This window comes from Danio rerio, chromosome 23 (genome assembly GCF_052040795.2).
Source record: "Danio rerio strain M-AB ecotype USA chromosome 23, GRCz13ab, whole genome shotgun sequence".
Lineage (NCBI taxonomy): Eukaryota > Metazoa > Chordata > Actinopteri > Cypriniformes > Danionidae > Danio > Danio rerio.
The window spans coordinates 16,351,930-16,371,896 of NC_141043.1; the positions used below are offsets into that span (position 1 = coordinate 16,351,930).

Sequence of the window (19,967 nt, forward strand, 5' to 3'; positions counted from 1 at the left end):
AACCTTTAACCTGCAAAAACATCACGTTCGGGGGATAGTATACCTATTTTTTGTCACAGAGAAATGGTTATATTTCATGAATTGTGTGTTTCAAAATAAACTTCAAGGGTCAAAACTCTCTCAAGCAATTTGAGGTCAAGGATCAGCTGTGTGTGTGTCTCCATCTGTCATGTGGGGTGACAGTGCTTACCTTATTTACACTCTCACTCACACACACACATGGGCTGGTTATAAATAGTGATATGACCCACATCCACCCAGTCATGTAAACAGACACACACACACACACACACACACACACACACAGAGAGAGAGAGAGAGAGAGAGAGAGAGAGAGAGAATGACAGTCCTCACAGATAAATATTATCTGTTTACTATCTAACCACAAGCACAGAAGACTTATTCACTGCAGGTTTTTTCACATTGCTTTTCTTTATATTGTTTGCTCTTTATCACACCACACAGTCAAGCCGGTTTGATCAGTGTTTCTTAAGGCACTTTTAAAGATGGCGGTTGCTCACACAAGTCTGGACCCACAGAGAAACTTCTAGTGTGTGTAAACATGATTGACATTTGAGAGCAAAGTTGTCCAGCCATAGTGTATGAGTGTGTGTGTGTTTGTGAATGTTTCCCAGAGATGGGTTGCAGCTGGAAAGGGCATCTGCTGTGTAAAAACTTGCTGGATAAGTTGCCGGTTTATTCCGCTGTGGCGACCCCGGATTAATAGAGGGACTAAGCCGACAAAAAAATGAATGAATGAATGAATATCAAAATATAGGTTTATTTTGAAATTTCAAAAAAAGCCCTTAAACTTGTCAAAATAAAGGTGCTGTAGAGTGCATTGTTTCAATAAGTTAAATCGTTCTCTGACATCTGCATAGTAAGTATGTGGTAAGTGCAGAAATGTGCTCAATGTGCTCAATTATAACTCAAGAAAGCTCACTATTGACCATATTTGGAATGGTAATGATTATTAATGAGCTCTGCTCTGACACTCTGCATCTTGTATCATATCACGCTATCTCATAGTAATTAGTTACTTTTTGATTTAGTGTCACAATTTTATGAATTTGTGTGATTTCTTTCAAACAACTTAGAATGATTTGCTCGTCTCCTTAATGGCGGTTGGGTTTGGTGCCACGCCTTCTTTGTATGATTGAACTTGCATGAGTTTGTATGAATTATCCACTAAACTGACAAAACGCAAAAGTATGCATCTTGTTGTGGACACTTTTTGCATCTTTGCTGAAACTCATTGCTGCTGTTATCCTTATGTTATATTCCTCCTTTATGTAATGATCTGGAGATTGATTTATTCTGTAATAGCACCCTACAGTCGCGTAACTTCTACCTTTAGAATGTCCAGAAGTCCAACTTATTGTGCTATGATTAGCATCTTTCTCTGCACATGTGCCTTTGTTTGGGTCATCGATTTTGTGGGGTTTGTTTGTGAGATAACTTACAAACACACAGTAGAGCACTTCAGAGTAACACTGACACTGCGAGCGATTGAAGATTTATGTAAATTTGGCAAGCTGAATGCACTCTGTACTATACAGGAGACACAGCACGAAGGAGAATGATTGACAGTGGTCTACAGCAAATCAGGACACAGAACACAATGTGCTGTAAAAAAAAAAAAGCTAATTTCACTAAAAACTAAAAAATCCATAAAACTGCGAGGCTGCGAAAGGTGAACCTTGTTATTGTGTATACTATGCACACTGTCACCACTATTTGATGTCTGTACATCTATATGGTCGGGGTGTACAAACCATATTAAATATTTTGAATTTAGACTGCAATATCTAGTTAAACCCTAGGTGTCAATCCTACATACAGCATATTTAATATGCACTGATTCAGTGAATCAGAAACGCACTGGACCAGCTGACCAATCAGAGCCCATGGTGTATTTCTGAGGGAGGGGCTTCACAGAATTAGGAAGTCAACATAGGTTTTCATTCATTCCATAATTCCTTCATTTTCTTTTCAGCTTAGTTACCTTATTAATCAGGGGTCGCCACAGCAGAATGAACTGCCAACTTATCCAGCATATGTTTTACACAGTGAATGCCCTTCCAACCGCAACCTGACACCGGGAAATACTCACAAAGTCTTGCACACACTCACATACAATACGGCCAATTTAGCTTATTCAATTCACCTGTAACGCATGTCTTTGGACTGTGGTGGAAACCCGGAGGAAACCCACGTGAACACAGGGAGAACATGCAAACTCCACACAGAAATGCCAACTGACCCAGCCGAGACTCGAACCAGTGACTTTCTTGCTGTGAGGCAATCGTGCTACCCACTGTGCCACCGTGACACCAAGAGTTGAGATTTAATGCAACTGAAATAATTATGTTCATGACAGGGCAGAGATCTAGTGCAAGTCTCTCTATCTCTCTCTCTCTCTCTCTCTCTCTCTCTCTCTGTGTGTGTGTATATGTGTGTGTGTCGACAAGTTTTTGGCGTCTCTCCAGCCAATGGCGGCTGTTGGTTTGTAATGGAGCCTCTCTCTGGAGTGCTATCAGGCAGAGCCGCTTCTGTTTACTTCAGCTTCTATCAGTGAACATGTGCAGCCAGGCCTTGCTCAGAGCAGAGGAGAAAACACACACACACTTTTACACGCACACTTACAAGCCAGCAGGGCGGAGACTGAAGCTCGGATGCGTGGGAGTGTTAGCTGTGCTTCTCACTGCCTGCTCCTTCACACACAAACACACACAGAAAAATCTTACACGTTTGCTTAATTTGTTTTCACACATTCATAACAAGAACACACAGATTAAAATGTTCTTCATACATATTCCTGTACTGCCACACTGAGCTGTATTACCACACGAGCACACACAAACTTTCCAGTTTCACATGAGGTTCTTTGAAATGAGCTTCATCCAAATCTGATTAAGTCACATGGACTCATTGATAAGGGCATTTGGAGACGGGCTGCAGACTCTCACATGCATTTTTTAAAGATCTGGCAGTAATGAGAGCAGTAATTTATATGACAAACTGCTAAATACTTTTGTTTGTTTGATTTATGTTTTGGCTCAATGGTTAGCACTGTTGCCTCACCGCAAGAAGGTCACTGGTTTGAGTCCGGGCTGGATTACTTGGCATTTCTGAGTGAAGTTAGTATGTTCTTCGCGTGGGTTTCCTCCGGGTTCTTAGGTTTCCCCCTCTGTCCAAAGGCATGTGGTATAGGTAAATTGAATAAACTAAATTGGTCGTAGTGTATGTGTGTGGATGAGTGTATATGGTTGTTTCCCAGTACTGGGTTGCACCTGGAAGGGCATTCGTTGTGTAAAACATATGCTGGAATAGTTGGTTGTTCATTTTGCTGTGGCGACCCCTGATGAATAAAGCGACTAAGCCAAACCAAAATGAATGAATGAATGAATTTATGTTTGGCTTTGTTTGGTTTTATGTTTACCACTTATGATATGTGAATTTAGCATATTTGAATTTGACCTATTATGCCCCTTTTTTTATAAGATTTAAAATTAAATTTCTAGATGTTCCCAGAGTGTGTATGTGATGTTTCAGCTCAAAATACCACACACAAAATGTTTTATACAGTAACTCTTTGAAAGGCTTTGATCCAAGCTGTGCCATTTTGGTGACTGTCGCTTTATGGAGTGAGGCAGTGTTCAGAGCTGTGAAGGCATACGCGGTGGGTGATGGGAGTGCTAATTACCAACACCTGCAGGCCTCACCTGTTTCAAGTCTCACGGAGGAGCTATGGATGTTAAAAGAAGGAGAGACAGCAGTGGAAAATGAGAGAGAGAACCAAGCCTGGCGATCACTGTAATGCATCATTTCCAGTGGTCAAGTACGGTACGATACGGTGCAGGTAATCTTTATCAGGCCTTTTGGTAGACGTGGTGTATAACAGAAAGTTTCAGTCAACATCATTCTCACTCGAGATAACGTCAAAGTAAAGCTGTATAGGTCTTTCATATCATTTGAGAAGCACTTCTCACAAAACAAATGCTTTATACACATAAATACTTCTGTATAAATGTTCATTACTAAACTTTCTTGGAACATGTTTTGATTATAACTGGCTCCTCCTTTTGGTACCCTTTTGTTGTGCTAGGTACCCTTTGGAAACGGTACCCAAAAACTGGTACAGTACAGTTCACGTTTTGTTACCTTTTGACAGTGGGAACGGCCATTAAAGCATACCGAATCATACCATACCACTCAGTAAAAACGGGCCATGATGAAGTTAGATGGCCTCCTGGCCATCGGAAGAAGGCGGAGAACCAACAATCTTTAAAATAATTTCTAATGAGAAAATAAAACAAACCGATGGCAGTTTCTCACGAAGACTGCCGTCAAACTGAAACCAAAAGCAAAACATAAAATGTCCAGGCCTGGTCCTCTCTCTCATCTTCCACTGCTGTCTCTCCTCCTTTTAACACCCAGAGCTCTTCTGTGAGATTTGAAACAGGTGATGCATGCAGGTGTTGGTAATTAGCACTCCTGTCACACGCCTCGTCACAGCTCTCTGCCCTGCCTCAGCGGCTACAGTTGCTTTAAATTCAAATGAGACTGTGCTCCATGGCTTCTTTTCAAAAGAGGGCGGAGTTACAAACACCCATAAATCTTCATAGCATGACTAACATTAGTCCTGTGAATAACTGAAAATGTCAAATGAAGTGGCTCAGAAGAAGGAAGTCTATGGAGATTACGGTGTTCATTTTATGTATACTAAAACTTTGTGAAAACTCTTAATAGTGAACGGCTGCTTCTCAGTTATCTGTTATTCTCAGTTATGCTAATATGAAAGAGATTGTCACTAATAGGTGGGGCTTTCCGGCTGTGATGATACATGCAAAGGGAAAATGTCAACCAAAATGTTTCTGCAGACTGTTTTCATCAAAGTTGATTAAATAGAATTATTTTTTTTTACCTTCAAAGGCTGGATATATTCACACACTGCTGCCACACAGTTGTGTATATTCTCATTATAAATGTGATTTTTGCATAAAAGGTTTCCTTTAAGCAACCCAGGCTCATTCTGAAAATGTACTTCTATATACATTTTTGGAGAGCGCCAAATGCGTCCCAAGAGGTAAGTTTTAGTACAGTTTGTTTCGTGAATCCACCAGAGGGCGCTGTGTACGCTTTTTCAGATCTTAAATTTCTCCATTCGTGCCTGGTGTTCTCGCGTAAACCCACCAGAGGCCACTGTCGACTAACTGACTAACTGAATGAATGATCAACTGACCCACCGTCCTCCTTCCCTAAACCCAACCAATAATGTTTTAAAAGGCAACAATTGACCCGCCCACCCACTTCCCTAAACCCAACCGACAGTGTTTTAAAAAGCAATCCAGAAAAAGGCAATCTTTCGTCTGATTTTTCGTCACATTTTCAGATTTTACCATATTCTCACCCTGTTATTTACTTGTTGTTTTTTTATTTTTTTGGCGTCTGTTTTTGTCTTACCCGCTTTCTAGAACAGTCTTATGTTTCCTTTAAAGGTATTTTAGTTTGTGCCCTTCTTATTTTATTTGCCCAATCATTTAGTGCATGAACTACATGAACCACTGTTATGATACTTGACTCTTTTGCTTACTTTTTGAAGCTTGAAGGTTTCTGTCTTCATTAACCTTATTTATATTAAAAAGAACAGAGAGTACTCCTCAAAAATTCACAATATCTTTCAGGGTTGGATCAACATGAAGTTAAGAAAAAAAGCATATTTGCAGTTTGGGATAACTTTTCTTTTAACTGTATATTGACTGAGATATTATCTTATTGTTCATGTTCTTTCATGATCAAAGAGAAAAGTTTATTTGCATTTCCAAAAACCACCTCTCACCAGAATTGGCTAAAATAAATCTGTTTCCAACAAGCCGCCACAAAACTGTCATCGCAGCAAACAATGGCACAAGCTGTAACATAGCACAAACCACAGCTGTGTTTCTCAGCTTTTATAACCTAGAGCTAACCAAGAGGAAAAAAAGCAAGCAGAGATGCTCTCTTCAATCATGATCTTTTCTTCATTTCCTTAGAGTTGTGGGACTCAGATTTGAGGAATGTGACCGGAGAAGCGGGAATACATGTGGGCCCTGCGGCCAGACTAACGCACAATTCATGAGGCCAAGGCTAATTTGTGCAGTCCAGTGATCGAGTTACTGTCAGCATGAACAGCAAGACCTGATATTGTTACAACAAAGTTACTTTTTGGTTCACTTTGGGAGAAAAAAAAAGTTAGCAAAAACCTTTTACAGTAATAAATTGTTCGTGTATATGTCAAAGTAGCTAAGAGCAGTGCTTGGATATTAGAATAAATACACTTGAGGACAAAATGATTAGCCCTCCTGTGAATTGGTAATTCTATTTCAAATAACATTTGAAGGAAGTAAATGATCACAGTATTTCCTGTAATAACTTTTCTTTTGGTGAAAGTCTTATTTGTTTTATTTCAGCTGAAATCAAAATCAAAATTTTTAATTTAATTTAATTTTAATTTAATTAAAACACCTTTTTAGGGTCAATTTCAGTAGGCACCTTAATCATTTTTTTCATTTTCTACAAAACAACCCATCATTATACAATGACTTGCCTTATGATAATAACTTGCCTAATTAACTTAATCTAGTTAAGCCTTTAAATGTCATTTTAAGATGAATTTTAGTATCTTGAAAAATATCTAGTAAACTGTGATGTATTGTCAAGATAAAATAAATGAGTTATTAGAAATGACTTATTAAAACTTTTATGTTTAGAAATTCTTTCTGTTTAACAGAAATTGGTAAAAAAATATATATATATAAGGAATTAAAATTTATCACTCAATTCAATTACTTGATATATATATATATATATATATATATATATATATATATATATATATATATATATATATATATATATATATGTATATATATATATATATATTATTTATACAATAGATTATTTACTGCTTTATCAATATTTAACTATTAAAAGCTGCTTTCAATTACAGCTCTCCATTATGGAAGTTTATTGTCATTAAAAGTGGTTGAAAATGATCATTTTAAAGTAATAATTTACCCAAACAAGAAATTGATCTGTTGATCTGCTCACCCACAGGTCATCCAAAATGTAGGTGACTTTTTTTCTTCAGTATAACACTAAAGAAGATTTTGGGCTCTATGTTAAGGATCTAAGCGCAAAGTCTAAAGCTAATGGCGCAAAAGCATTAAAGGTGCAGAAGGTGATCTCCTACAATCTAGCCTGTTAGCATAAATCTCTGAAACACAGTCCCTCCCCTGCTGTCCAAAGCCACGCCCCCTTAAAACACGAGCGTGCACCTTAAAGATGACAGCAGAATCCTCTTTCATGTGTTGAGCTAGAGCTAAAGATAAAACTTGACTAGCAGCGTGCAGAAATTACACTCACTACTAAGCCATACTTACATGCTATTTCAGACCGAATATTCAGAGTAGCGGTAAACACTATAAGGAGCGTGTCACAGGCTGTCATTGTTCAAAAATGAACCAATGTGAATATAAAACCAACTTCATCTCAGTAGAGCAGGCTAGGTGGAAAAGCACTATTTACTTGTGTTTTGTTGTTAAACTAAATAAAATTACCGGCATTATCGATGCTGTAAAAGGAACTTATGAAACTGTAAATAGTCCCATTAATCTTTTACTGAGAGATTTTAGTGGCTGAACAACACTTCAGTGCAGATAACCCATTCATAGCAACTCAATCTACATCAGATCTGCGTGACAAAAATAGTTTTAAAGCATAACATTACCTGTCTAAGAGAAATACTTCATCCAGGATGTTGTCCTTCCTCCAGCATAAAAAAGTAACTGTAATATTGATTCAGAGTTTTAAAAAATTTTGATTCAGCATATTGTACTGCTCACTCTCACGTTCACGCTCTCTCGTATGAACGCGCAGCATGTATATGCACAAACGGCAGAGCTCCGTACAAACAGGTGCGCAGTAGCTCAAATCTGCATTTGCTGACAGACTGTTTGGGCTACTTATCAGAATTATGGGAATTGTCGACCCGACATTATTTTAATTGGATGAACAATTTTTAAGTTTTGGCCTTACCCAGAATATAAAAATACATTTAGATCAATTACTTTAATAAGAACTATTGCAATGTGAAGAAACTTTCAACCAGCACAACAAATTTTTTTTTTTAAGACAATCACCTACTGCACCTTTAAGGGCATGTCTGAACCCACTTTTGCTCTTTTAAGAACAGAAAAATACACAATGTGCCCCGGCGCATGGTCTAGCAGAGTTATGTGTGTGTTTTGAGTGTAACGTGCATTAAACCAATCAGACTCTTAACTCACAGTCCCTTTAAGAGGCATTCTCACAGTTGCCTTGCACCATGGTGCATTTGCTATTTACATGGTAGATTTTGTTTGAGGAAAACCTAAACACTTCACTAGCGAGAAAACAGTAAAACAGACCATCTGTAGCGTGGATAAAGAATGAATTAATTTACTTTACTTTTACTCTTTACTTTACTCCTTTACTTTTATGGATTAGGAAGCGGTGTTGTGCGCACTCCTCTGAAGACATTCATTAGCCTACATAATTAATTTAGTTTGTTAAGCGTTAAGATTTGTTTCAAAACTATTTCTAAATTCAGTTGTAATTTCCTGCAAACTAACAAATGAACAATAATAATGAAGTGTGGTGAAGTGAGTTATATCCAAAAACACATCCTATTCTTAGGCCCCATTTGGTGATGCAGACATCACCAAAACCTGACAGGTGGACAAATCTAAACTTTGTTTTTAATAAAACAAATATGAATATGCATATAATAAATAATATTGCTAATAATAATAACATTATACAAATGCAAATTGTCATGAATAAACTGGAAAAAGACCCCCCGACATGAGGCACAGAGGCAGTGTTTTTTTATTTTTTATATAAAAAATAATAATTTTTGTATCAATTTAATCCTTTATTCTTTTTATATGTAAAGATATTTATGTATTTCTGTACATCCTGTGTGTATTAAGGAATGTGTAAGCTTGGATGCATAACTATTGTGCTTTGCGCTGGATTTTAGACCTGCTTTTACTTGGTCAATGGCGCTGTCTATTTCAGTTCCTCAAAATAGCAACGCTCCATCAATGTGCCTTACACACCTCCTTTATAGATAAGCACGACCATAAGTCCAAAGTGGCGCAAATGAATTTGCTATTTAAACAGCATGGTGCAAAAATGACCGTTACACTGGTCTGAAAATATTAACAAATCACGCCATACACATTTTGCACCGGGTATATGATAGGTTACTCTGAGATGAATTCATGGTCCTTGGTGATTCTCATATAGACGTCAATGGTTACAGGTTTTCAGGTTAAAAATAAACCAATAAAAATAAAGTCCAAATCAATAGGCTTTGCTCGAAGAAACACACTGAGGTCTTGTGAAACGAAACGAATGGTCTGGGTAAGAAATGGTAGATTATTTTCAATATTATTAACTTTGATCCACAGCCTGGTAAGAATGTTCTGATTTTGATAAAAAGATGATTCCACGGTGGGTGTGGGCATATATTTTATGGTTATTTACTGTATTTATTAAGTAAACTCTTGCTACAGATTTTTTACTGTAGCATTTTTTACGTTATTTTATCATTAAAATGACAGCCATTTTTACAGTGTGTGTGTCAATGGGACTTGCCTAGTGTTGTGTTGTTCGACTCATTCATTCAGTGTTAGACAGGTGCAATTGACCAGAATGATTAGAGGATGTGGCTTATTGTTACACACACTCTTAAGTTTGACACAAGCGCTGGATTATAGATTCCAGTAAATCTCATTTATCACAAACACACATTCACAGATTTACTAAGCCCCTCTCAGTGTGTTTATGAATGTGTGTGTGTGTGTGTGTGTGTGTGTGTGTGTGTGTGTGTGTGTGTGTGTGTGTGTGTGTGTGTGTGTGTGTGTGTGTGTGTGTGTGTGTGTGTGTGTGTGTGTGTGTGTGTGTGTGTGAATATGGTAGCACATGAATCATACAGCTGAATGTGATAAAAGAGCTTTTTCGGGAAAAGCGTGGAGAAGCGGGAAGGCAGGAAAGCAGGCGGTGTGTGTGAGAGAGAAACGTTCAGAGAAAACTCCTGGTAGTCTGTGATATCATCTCTGTTACAAATCATTTCCAGTGTGTGGATTTACAGTTTTTTAAATCCTAATTATTGCAGCATGTTACTTTTTACATCTTGAAGAAGCAGTTTGGAAGATGCACGGCCATATTGGTTCTGCTCAGGGTCAGATAGTAAACTTTAAGGGCTCTTATTTGAATTTTTAAGTGCAAAGCGTAGGGCGCAAAAGCAAAAAGAGTGTGTCAGAATCCACTTTTGATAATATAAGGACGGACAAATACGATTTGCGCCGTGGCACATGGTCTAAAAGGGTTCAACTTAATCTCTTAATGAGTTATAGGTGAGAATAAACCAATCAGAGTCTCATCTCCCATTCCCTTTAAGAGTCAGTTGCGTCACACCATAGCATTTGCTATTTACATGTCGAATTTTGTAAGTGAAAAAACTGAACGCTTCGGGCTCTATTTTGACGATCCATGCGCAAAGTGCAAAGCGCAAAGCGCAGGGCGCAAACGCATTTAGGGCATGTCAGAATCCACTTTTGCTAATATAAGGACAGAAAAATCCATTTTGAGCCAGGGCGTATGGTCTAAAAGGTTTTAGCTTATTGTCTAATGAGGTGTGTTTTGAGAATAAACCAATCAGAGTCTCATTTCCCATTCCCTTTAAGAGTCGGTTGCGTTGTGCCTTAGCGCATTTGCTATTTACATGACGTAAAGTAAGTGTAAGTGGAAAAACTGAGCATTTCACTAGCAAGAAAACAGTTAAACAGAGCATCTACAGCTGAGAATGAGAGATGAGCCTCCTCATTATTTAGGCGTACTTTCACTTCCGTTCTTGTGGATAGGGAAACCTTGTATGCACAGACATCAATTAGACTATAAATTATTTATTTTGTTTGTTAAGTGCAAATATTGGTTTCAAAGCTATTTCTAAATTCAGTTATAATTACCAGCAAACGAATTTTAATGAACAATAATAACGAAGTGTAACCTTGAGTTATATTCTAATACACATGCTAGGCCCCATATGGTCTAAAACCAGGTGGGCAAATCTTAGCTTGTTTTTAATTAAACAAATATAAATATGCATATAATAAATAATACTGCTAATAATAATAATAACATTATACAAAAGCAAATGGTCATAAATGAACTGAAAAAGCCCCGAGATGAAGAAGGCATAAAAAGTATGGTTTTTATATTTATGTTGGCTAGAAAATAATATGTTTTGTAATATTTTAATCCTTTATATTTATATCCTATATATATATATCCTTATTATATCCAACATATATCCTTATTATAGCCTATATATATATACATATATATATATATATATATATATATATATATATATATATATATATATATATATATATATATATATATATATATATATATATATATATATATATATCCTTATTATAGCCTATATATATATATATATATATATATATATATATATATATATATATATATATATATATATATATATATATATATACCCAGGCTCTAATTTCAGCAGTCTTTTGCGACTGTTTGTACCTGTCATGAGGTGTTTTGCCTTCAAACCATTCAATGGGATAAGGCGCTTTTGCATTGTCCATATTTTTACAGTCATTGGTTCGAATATACAGTTATGTACAGTATAAAATCATAATATCTGTACAAATGCATATAAATATGTGCAAATGTGTGGAGCTTATATTGAGTGATGTATGTTTGCACTTCTGTCTTTAAAAGTCCTGATCCAAATAGTCTCTGGATGAAGAGGAGGATGATAAAATTTATTTTTTGCATAAGAATACACACACACACACACACACACACACACACATGCAGTCTTTAATAAATGCAAAAGCAGATAGCTTCTCCTATCCTCTTTTCCAAAATTGTGTTTTTTCCAAAACTCTGTCTTTGTCATTCCTCGCTCTTCTTTCCTTTTAAAAATGAGGCAAAACTTCATTCTTTTATTGATGCTTCTTATGTCTGCTTCTAATCCATGGTTTGCTTTATTTTTTTTCCTCCAGTGATAGAAAGATTTTTGGATGTTGACCCAGATAAAGGAAAAAAAAGTTTGACAGGCCTGCCAAGTCTCTGGGCTTGGCTTTTTGAGCGACTCCAAACCAGTTTGCTCTGGTTGGGTTGCCAAAGCAGGCGGGAGGTAGAAATGTGTGTGCGCATGAGTGTGTCGGGCAGAGAGAGCATATTTCATGAAATTATGAGAGAATATGAGGGAGTGCGAGTGGGATTTTTAAAATTATATAACACGGAGACACAGTTCAGCATTGTGTCGCGTTCTGGTCTCAGATCAGTGCTGCTGTAGAGGGTGGAGGATCAGACGAAAGGAAGAATCTCATTACCACTGCTTCTCTGTAAGCCGTCATTCTCCAGCATGGCTCAAACATTACATAATTACCAGTGTTGAAAGGGGTAGCTGACTTTTACATGGAGCAACTAGTCAACAATAATAATAATAATAATAATAATAATAATAATAACATTGTATTCAGTAAATCCCGTATAATTTCAAACCTTTTCTATGAATTATTTTAAAGATTTTTAGCAGATTCTCAATTATGCATTTTTTCTCATTTTCACTGAAAACAGGAGCTGTCAAACTTTAAAATAATATATATTTAAAAAACAAAGTATAGCTCTTAAAGTATTCCCACGTCCTACAAAAAAATAGTTTGACGAATATACAAAAATTTTATTTATTTTTTATTGAAATATAGTTTTGAATTATTTATACACTTCGGTATACTTTAATGGTGGTTCATTTCCTGAACCCTAATGAATAAATGGACTAAGCCGAAGGAAAATGAATGAATGAAGCCGCCTTTTCACTGACCATGACATTTGGACACGACTGTCAGAATACACCCCCTTGTGGCTATTGCACAGAATTTTCTGTTTTGTTGTGCACCATGGGAGAGAATCTGTTTTCGCAGTGTCCGAAATAAAGGAGTGCAAAAGCAAGAGCCTTTATTCTCTGTGTGTTCACCATGGTTGGATGAATGCAATAAACTCATAGACTGCTAAAAATTTGTAGGGAATGTGGAGACAACATAATTTAAAAAAAAAAATTTATACTCGTTTATTAATATAAATACAATTTTTAATATAAACTTTTTTCCTACTTAAAAAAAAACAGTATTTGTCATCTTGCGTGCACTGACCTGCTTGTACAACACTGGAATACATCATATCCAGTCGTCCAGGAGTTCAAATATTTCAACGGATCCACAGCTTAAATCGGATTTTAATTTTCCACATATGGAGATGCTCTGAACTCCACGCAGCTCCTGGACTATTCTCCATTGGAAATGAATGACTTCCGGTCTGTTGCTTGTCGTTTATTGTGTGCAATGTAAAGGCCCCTTGAGAATACTTTAATATTTTTTATTTTAAATAATGTCTTTAGCTTTTGAGTTTTCATCTTATTTTTTTAATTAGTTTAAATAGATTTCGTAATTTCATTGTGCGCTTTTTTCATTTCAATTCATTTAAATACATTTCTCATTTATTTTATTTTTGTAATTTAACTCTAACGGATTATTTGTGTGTTTTTGAGGTTTTTGATTAAAATATTTATAGCTTCAGGTTTGTTATTTACTTAAAAATATTCATAATGGTTTTTGTATGTTACGCCTGATTCACATGGGTCTTCAGCGTCAACGCTTGACAGAGGGCGTGTGTGAAATTGGGGCTGACGCGATCATCATAGCAGCTTCAGTCAATGAAATTAGTCCGCAATCAAATACTGTCTGAGCTGGTGTATATGCATAAAGCAATCTGATTGGTTGCCGCGTCTGTTTATGCTTGAAAAGTTGAAAAAGTTCCTAACTTCTGCAGCGAGCAATGCCACTGAAGCGGCGCCGACGGAACCACAATGCAGTTCTACAACACCTGACCACCATTTCAAAGTGAATAGGAACATTGGTGCTGATGCTCCGTGTGAATTGGACGTTAATCCTTTCACATATATGTTTTAAACCATTCTGTTGACCCCCCACATTTTTAATTTGACAGTAATTTTAACATTTTCATGCCGATTATTCTGTTTTGATCACATGATCGCATGCATGATCTCATGACACACCACAGCACATTGATTTATCTATATATGGTGTTTTGTTGATTTTCCCCCCTCTTTTTTCTGCAAATATTTACAAATTTGGTAAGGGTGTCAAAATTAATTGTTTCTTCAATGCACCGATGCAGACGCGGACAATTCGGTATCGATTCAGTAATTTATCATAAGCAGTTATTACGTACTGACGTCATTCATCTCATATGCGATACATTGTAGCTTACTATAGCGAAGGAGGTGAGCGCAAGTAATTAAAATGCTCCAGCTACTTAAAAACACACAAACTGTGCACAGTTAACTGCATGTGTGTTTGATGGACAGTCTTTCACTGACAGTGAAGTTACAGCAGAAGCCCCCATTTCAATGCTATAGAGAAACTGAAAGTAAACTCCATTTCTCTCTCTCTTTCTCTCACTGTGGCCCTTTGACCTGCTGGCATAACATTTCCTCTGCTGCTTGCTGTTACAGCGATACTTCTAGATTCAGACACAAGGGCATGTCTGCAGAGCGAGTTTTCTCCACCGCGTCAATCATGGATCAGCTGCAATCGCCACTGACGTTTATCAGTGTCACTCATCTGTAAACAGCGCCATAACGTTAGAGCCAATCGCAGCCCTTTCTGTTAAGCGTGTGACCAATCATATGTGTGTAAGAACTCTCATCAATGCTCAGAAAGTGAGCAGGATAATTACGTTTGTTTATTTGCTGTAAATGGCAGTAGGTAGTGCTGTCGCCTCGCGTCACTGGTTCGAACCTCGGCTCAGCTGACATTTTTTACGCAGCGGATGCCCTTCCAGCTTCAACCCATCTCTGGGAAACATCCACACACACGTTCATACACACACACATTCATACACTATGGACAATTTAGCCTATCCAATTCACCTATACCGCATGTCTTTGGACTGTGGGGGAAACCGGAGCACCCGGAGGAAACCCACGCGAAGGCAGGGAGAACATGCAAACTCCACACAGAAACGCCAACTGAGCCGAGGATCGAACCAGCGACCCAGCGACCTTCTTGCTTTGAGGCGAGAAGGCCACTGCGCCACTGCGTCAAGGATTAAAATATTACAAAAATTATTATTTTCTACATAAATATAAAAACCATACTTTCATGCCTTTTTTTATCTCAGGGGGCTTTTTCAATTTGCTTTTGTATAATGTTATTAGCTTAAATTTGTCCACCTGTCAGGTTTTAGACCATATGGGGCACAGCATGTGTAATTGGATTTAACTCCGTTTTTTGAACACACTTTGTGATTAATGTTCATTTATTCATTTGTTGGTAATTAGAACTAAATTTAGAAATATTTTTAAAACAAATCTTTGGGCTTTTATTTATGTATATGTAAATTATTATGTAAATTAATTATGTATAGGCTAATGGATGTCTGTGCATACTACACGTTTCCCTATCCACGAGAGTGAAAGTGAAAGTAAAGAATGAGGAGGCTTATCTCTCATTCCTGTGCTGTAGATGCTCTGTTTAACTGTTTTCTCTCTAGTGAAGCATTCAGTTTTTCCACTTACAAAGTCCGCCATGTGAATAGCAAATGCGCTATAGAGCGGCGCAACTGACTCATAAAGGGAATGGGAGATGAGCTGATATATTGGTTTATTCTCAAAACACACCTATAACTCATTAAGAGAATAAGCTCAACTCTGTTAGACAATGCGCCACAGCACAAAGCAGATTTTTCCGTCCAAAAAATAGCAAAAGTGTATTCTGACACGCCCTTAATGTTTTTGCACCCTGCGATTTGGATTTTGCGCATGGATTGTCAAAAAAGAGCCCCTTGAGTTTTTAAGGGTAGTTTTTATCTGACTTTTTGTATTAAAGGGCAAAATTGTATTACAACTAATCTATTCATATAAATATATTTATAGATTTTAATATAAGATTGTGCTGTGAATTAAATATAAAATTGTGTATGGAATGCATGGTCAATGCACCCTGATGAACTGAGATATCGAATTGAACAAAACCGATGATGTAATAATTGTAACCGAACCACTGTAGGTTCACACCTCTGTTACAAATTTCCTAAATATATTGTGAAATATCTGACATTCCAATTATTAAATATGCGTAAAAGCATGTATTAATGAATAATTATCATATTATTTAATCTATGATACGTGATTGGCGCTGCCATGGTTGTCTGCACTGCAGAGGAGAGATTAGAGCTGCTGGATTTACAACATGTAAATGTATCATCTACTCTAAAACTACTCGGCTGTTTTATTGGGAGAAGAAAAGACTAAATTATGTTTTGCACAACTTCCTTCCATTTAAATGTCTGAAATCTAAAATAAACGTTATTTGAAAACAGCGGTGATACGGTGGCTCGGTGGTTAGCACTGTCGTCTCACGGCAAGAAGGTTGCTGGTTTGAGTCTTGGCTGGGCATTTCTGTGTAAAATTAGCATGTTTGCTTTAAATGTCACTTAAACTGTATAAAAGTGTCATGAAAAAAATCTAGTAAAATATTATTTACTGTCATGGCAAAAATAAAATAAATCCATTATTAGAAATTAGTTATTCAAACCATTATGTTTAGAAATGTGCTAAAAAAAATAAACAGAAATAAACTGAATTTGTGGGGGAAATAAACAGGAGGACTAATAATTCAGGAGGGCTCATAAATCTGGCTTCAACTGTATATAAAATACATAAATTTCATAGAACAATCCCTCTGTACAAAAAGGACAATATTTCCAATTGGCAAAAGACAAATTTAAAATATATTAGAATAGGGTTGGGCGATGTCGACCTATTTGGCGTCGTATGATGTATAATATGAAACATTGTGATGTATGAAGGCATCTTCATCACAGGAGGTGGTGAATTAATTATTTATGAATAATTAAGGAATTCATAATGAATTAATTATTTGTAGCCTACCATTTCAACTACCTGACCCACATAGTATTTGTTTTTGTCTCAAACAAATCATAAATAAATAAATAAATTTTACACACAAATTACCACCTGTCCATCACTTTTTCCGCAGAACTGGTATGAATATGCAGAGTGGTCTGTGTCGTTATAATGGCGTCCACAAACAGCAACCAACCAACAGTATCTGAGGGTTTCTCTAAAATTACTAGGTACAAGCGTGAAAGCGAAAGATTAAAGTGACACATTACCTGATATTTTCAAAAGACAGAAGAGTCGTTAGATAAAGACAAGATGAATTAAATATCAAGTTTAACAACTATCGTTTGACCCGATCCAGCAGTACATCCTTGATAAACTGTCCGATGTGTACTGCTCTTTGGGGCTTTGTGCTCGAAGCCCCCGCTGACTGCCTGGAGCTTAGACTTGCACGCATACCACTGGAGCGTGTACCAGAGTGTGTGTGTGCATTGTCATGTGATCGTGTGGACACATTTTCAGCGGTATTGTGTGAATGGAGAGCTGTTTAGAAATGCTAGGTAAAACCCAGTGTGGAGAGGCCTACGTAAAGACGTATTAATGTAAACGGGGCCTAAGTGTGTGCTTTTCACGAGTGGGTTGTTGCTGTAACGGGCCCGGGGCGGAGGATCGTGATGCCGACTTAGCATCATGATGTCTGTTGGTGATGGCATCGTCCATCGACCCAACCCTACATCATTGACTACATCAACATGTATTTCATATTCTGCTAGTTGTTTGTTGAATCATTATGTAAGGTAATCCACTTAATTATATGCATAAATATTTCAACATGACGTCTGTTAACACTCATTCCCTCTCCCCTCTCTCTGATCTCCCTCATTTCTTCCTTTTTTTTTCTCTCCTCTATTTTACCCCAATATTACAGCCATCAACCATGCACATAACTGTATAAACAACACACAGCTGAGTCTCACCTGTGAGCAAGACACTAAACAGTTAACAGGGCATTTCATTCAGCCGCACACTAAACCCTGGTGTTGATTTACAAACATGAGTAAACTCTCTCCCACACACACGCTGAATAAATACGGCTGATAATCGAGCTGTTCTGTGTGGGCACAAACCAGAGGCCGAGTGCTAGTGTTTATTACTGTGCTGGAATTTTCCATTACTCGTGATGAGTTCAGCGCAGTAGGGAGCTGCAATACGGCCTAGAGAAGTGTTTACTGTGGGATTCGGCCTTGCTCAAAAGAAAGAACGGCTGCTTAGGCTTAAAGAGAGAGCAAAGCAAGGCCCACCTAACAGATGTGTGTTGTTTATGTTGGTGTGAGAGAGCACTAAACATCTGGATTTGCTTGATGTTTTCGGTTTTAGTTGATCTAGAACTTAAAGTAAGCGTGCTCTGGAAGTTGCCGGAAGACTTTTATTTCATTATGTTGATGCACTTCCAACTGAAACAGAATATTGAGTTGTGGGCTGGGCTTTCATTGGCGAATCGTTCCCTTATAGCAAACTAACGGTTAGAGAAGGTATTAATATGCAGTTGCTATGAAAGCCTTAATGTTAAAGTTTACAGAAGAACTGCCACTTCAAGCGTGGTAGTGTTCAATATTTAATTGAAGACTATCAAAACAAACCGTTTTTTCCCGTAAATTAACTTCACAGAATAACACTGTGAGCTAGCAAAATAAGCACTGTAAATTTTGATATCATGTGGACTTTAAGATTGGTTTTCATGCAGCATTGTGAATGAACTTTATGATTTGTAAGTTGAGAAAGTAGGAATATTACATGCATTACACTGTTCAAAAACTAGAAAACTGGGGCAAACAATCAGTTATAATTAATGAAAGTTGCTACGACAGGGAAAACCGCTGTAGCTTTATTTCCCTACATAATAAATGACCTTAAATCAAATGACATGTGCAGTGACAAACAGAGTCATGTGGTCTTGCTTTCTGATTCTTGATGTTTGTAAACACAATTGTGACACTGAACCACATGAAGCAGTCTTATGTTACACTGTTTTATATATATATTGATATATATATATATATATATATATATATATATATATATATATATATATATATATATATATATATATATATATATATATATATATATATTGATATATTGATATATATATATATATATATATATATATCAAAACTTAATAAATATATAAAATCTATTGTAAATATATGAAAACCTATTTTTTTATTAGTAATATGCATTGCTAAGAACTAAGTTTGTCTAACTTTAAAGACAATTTTCTCAATATTTAGATTTTTTTTTAATGTTTATTCAGAATCCAGATTGTATTTTGGCCAAATTTTGTCCAATTCTAATAAACGATATATCAGTAGAAAGCCTATTCATTCTTATTTCAGATTATGCAAAATATTCATTTATAAAATTCAATGTCATGTGTTCAAGAGAAGAAAATCATCACATTCTGGGAAACTGACATAATTAATAAATAACCATAACAACAAACAAAACACGTGTTTGAAAAGCCTTGTTAGTTTTAACCCCTTCTTAGCACACAGAAATTCTGTCAGAAAGTACATTGCATAAATAATAAACTAACCTCTCTTTATGTGAACTATCAAATACACACAAGTTTTTGTAAAAAGCACACAAAAATGTGCATAAAGTATGTGTGAATGAATGTAAACAGTGGGGGAATAAATTTCATGAGTATCAGCATATTAGACCGGTCAAGCAAAATATCTCGGACATGAAAACAACACACTATTGACACAACTCATCTAGGCTCTGCTCCTATTATTTAAATGCATGTTTTGTAAGGTGTGTGTCCACAAAAGAAAACTTGCGAACTACAATAAACTTAAATTGAGGGATTTCTCAAACTGTA

The 19,967-nt window shown here is 36.5% G+C and overlaps 1 protein-coding gene across 14 annotated transcripts in view; it reads left to right on the forward strand.

Moving 5' to 3' along the window:
* slc2a4rg (SLC2A4 regulator) overlaps nucleotides 1-19,967 on the forward strand; it is a 147,901-nt gene that overhangs the window by 63,970 nt on the left and 63,964 nt on the right. The window lies entirely within an intron of this gene.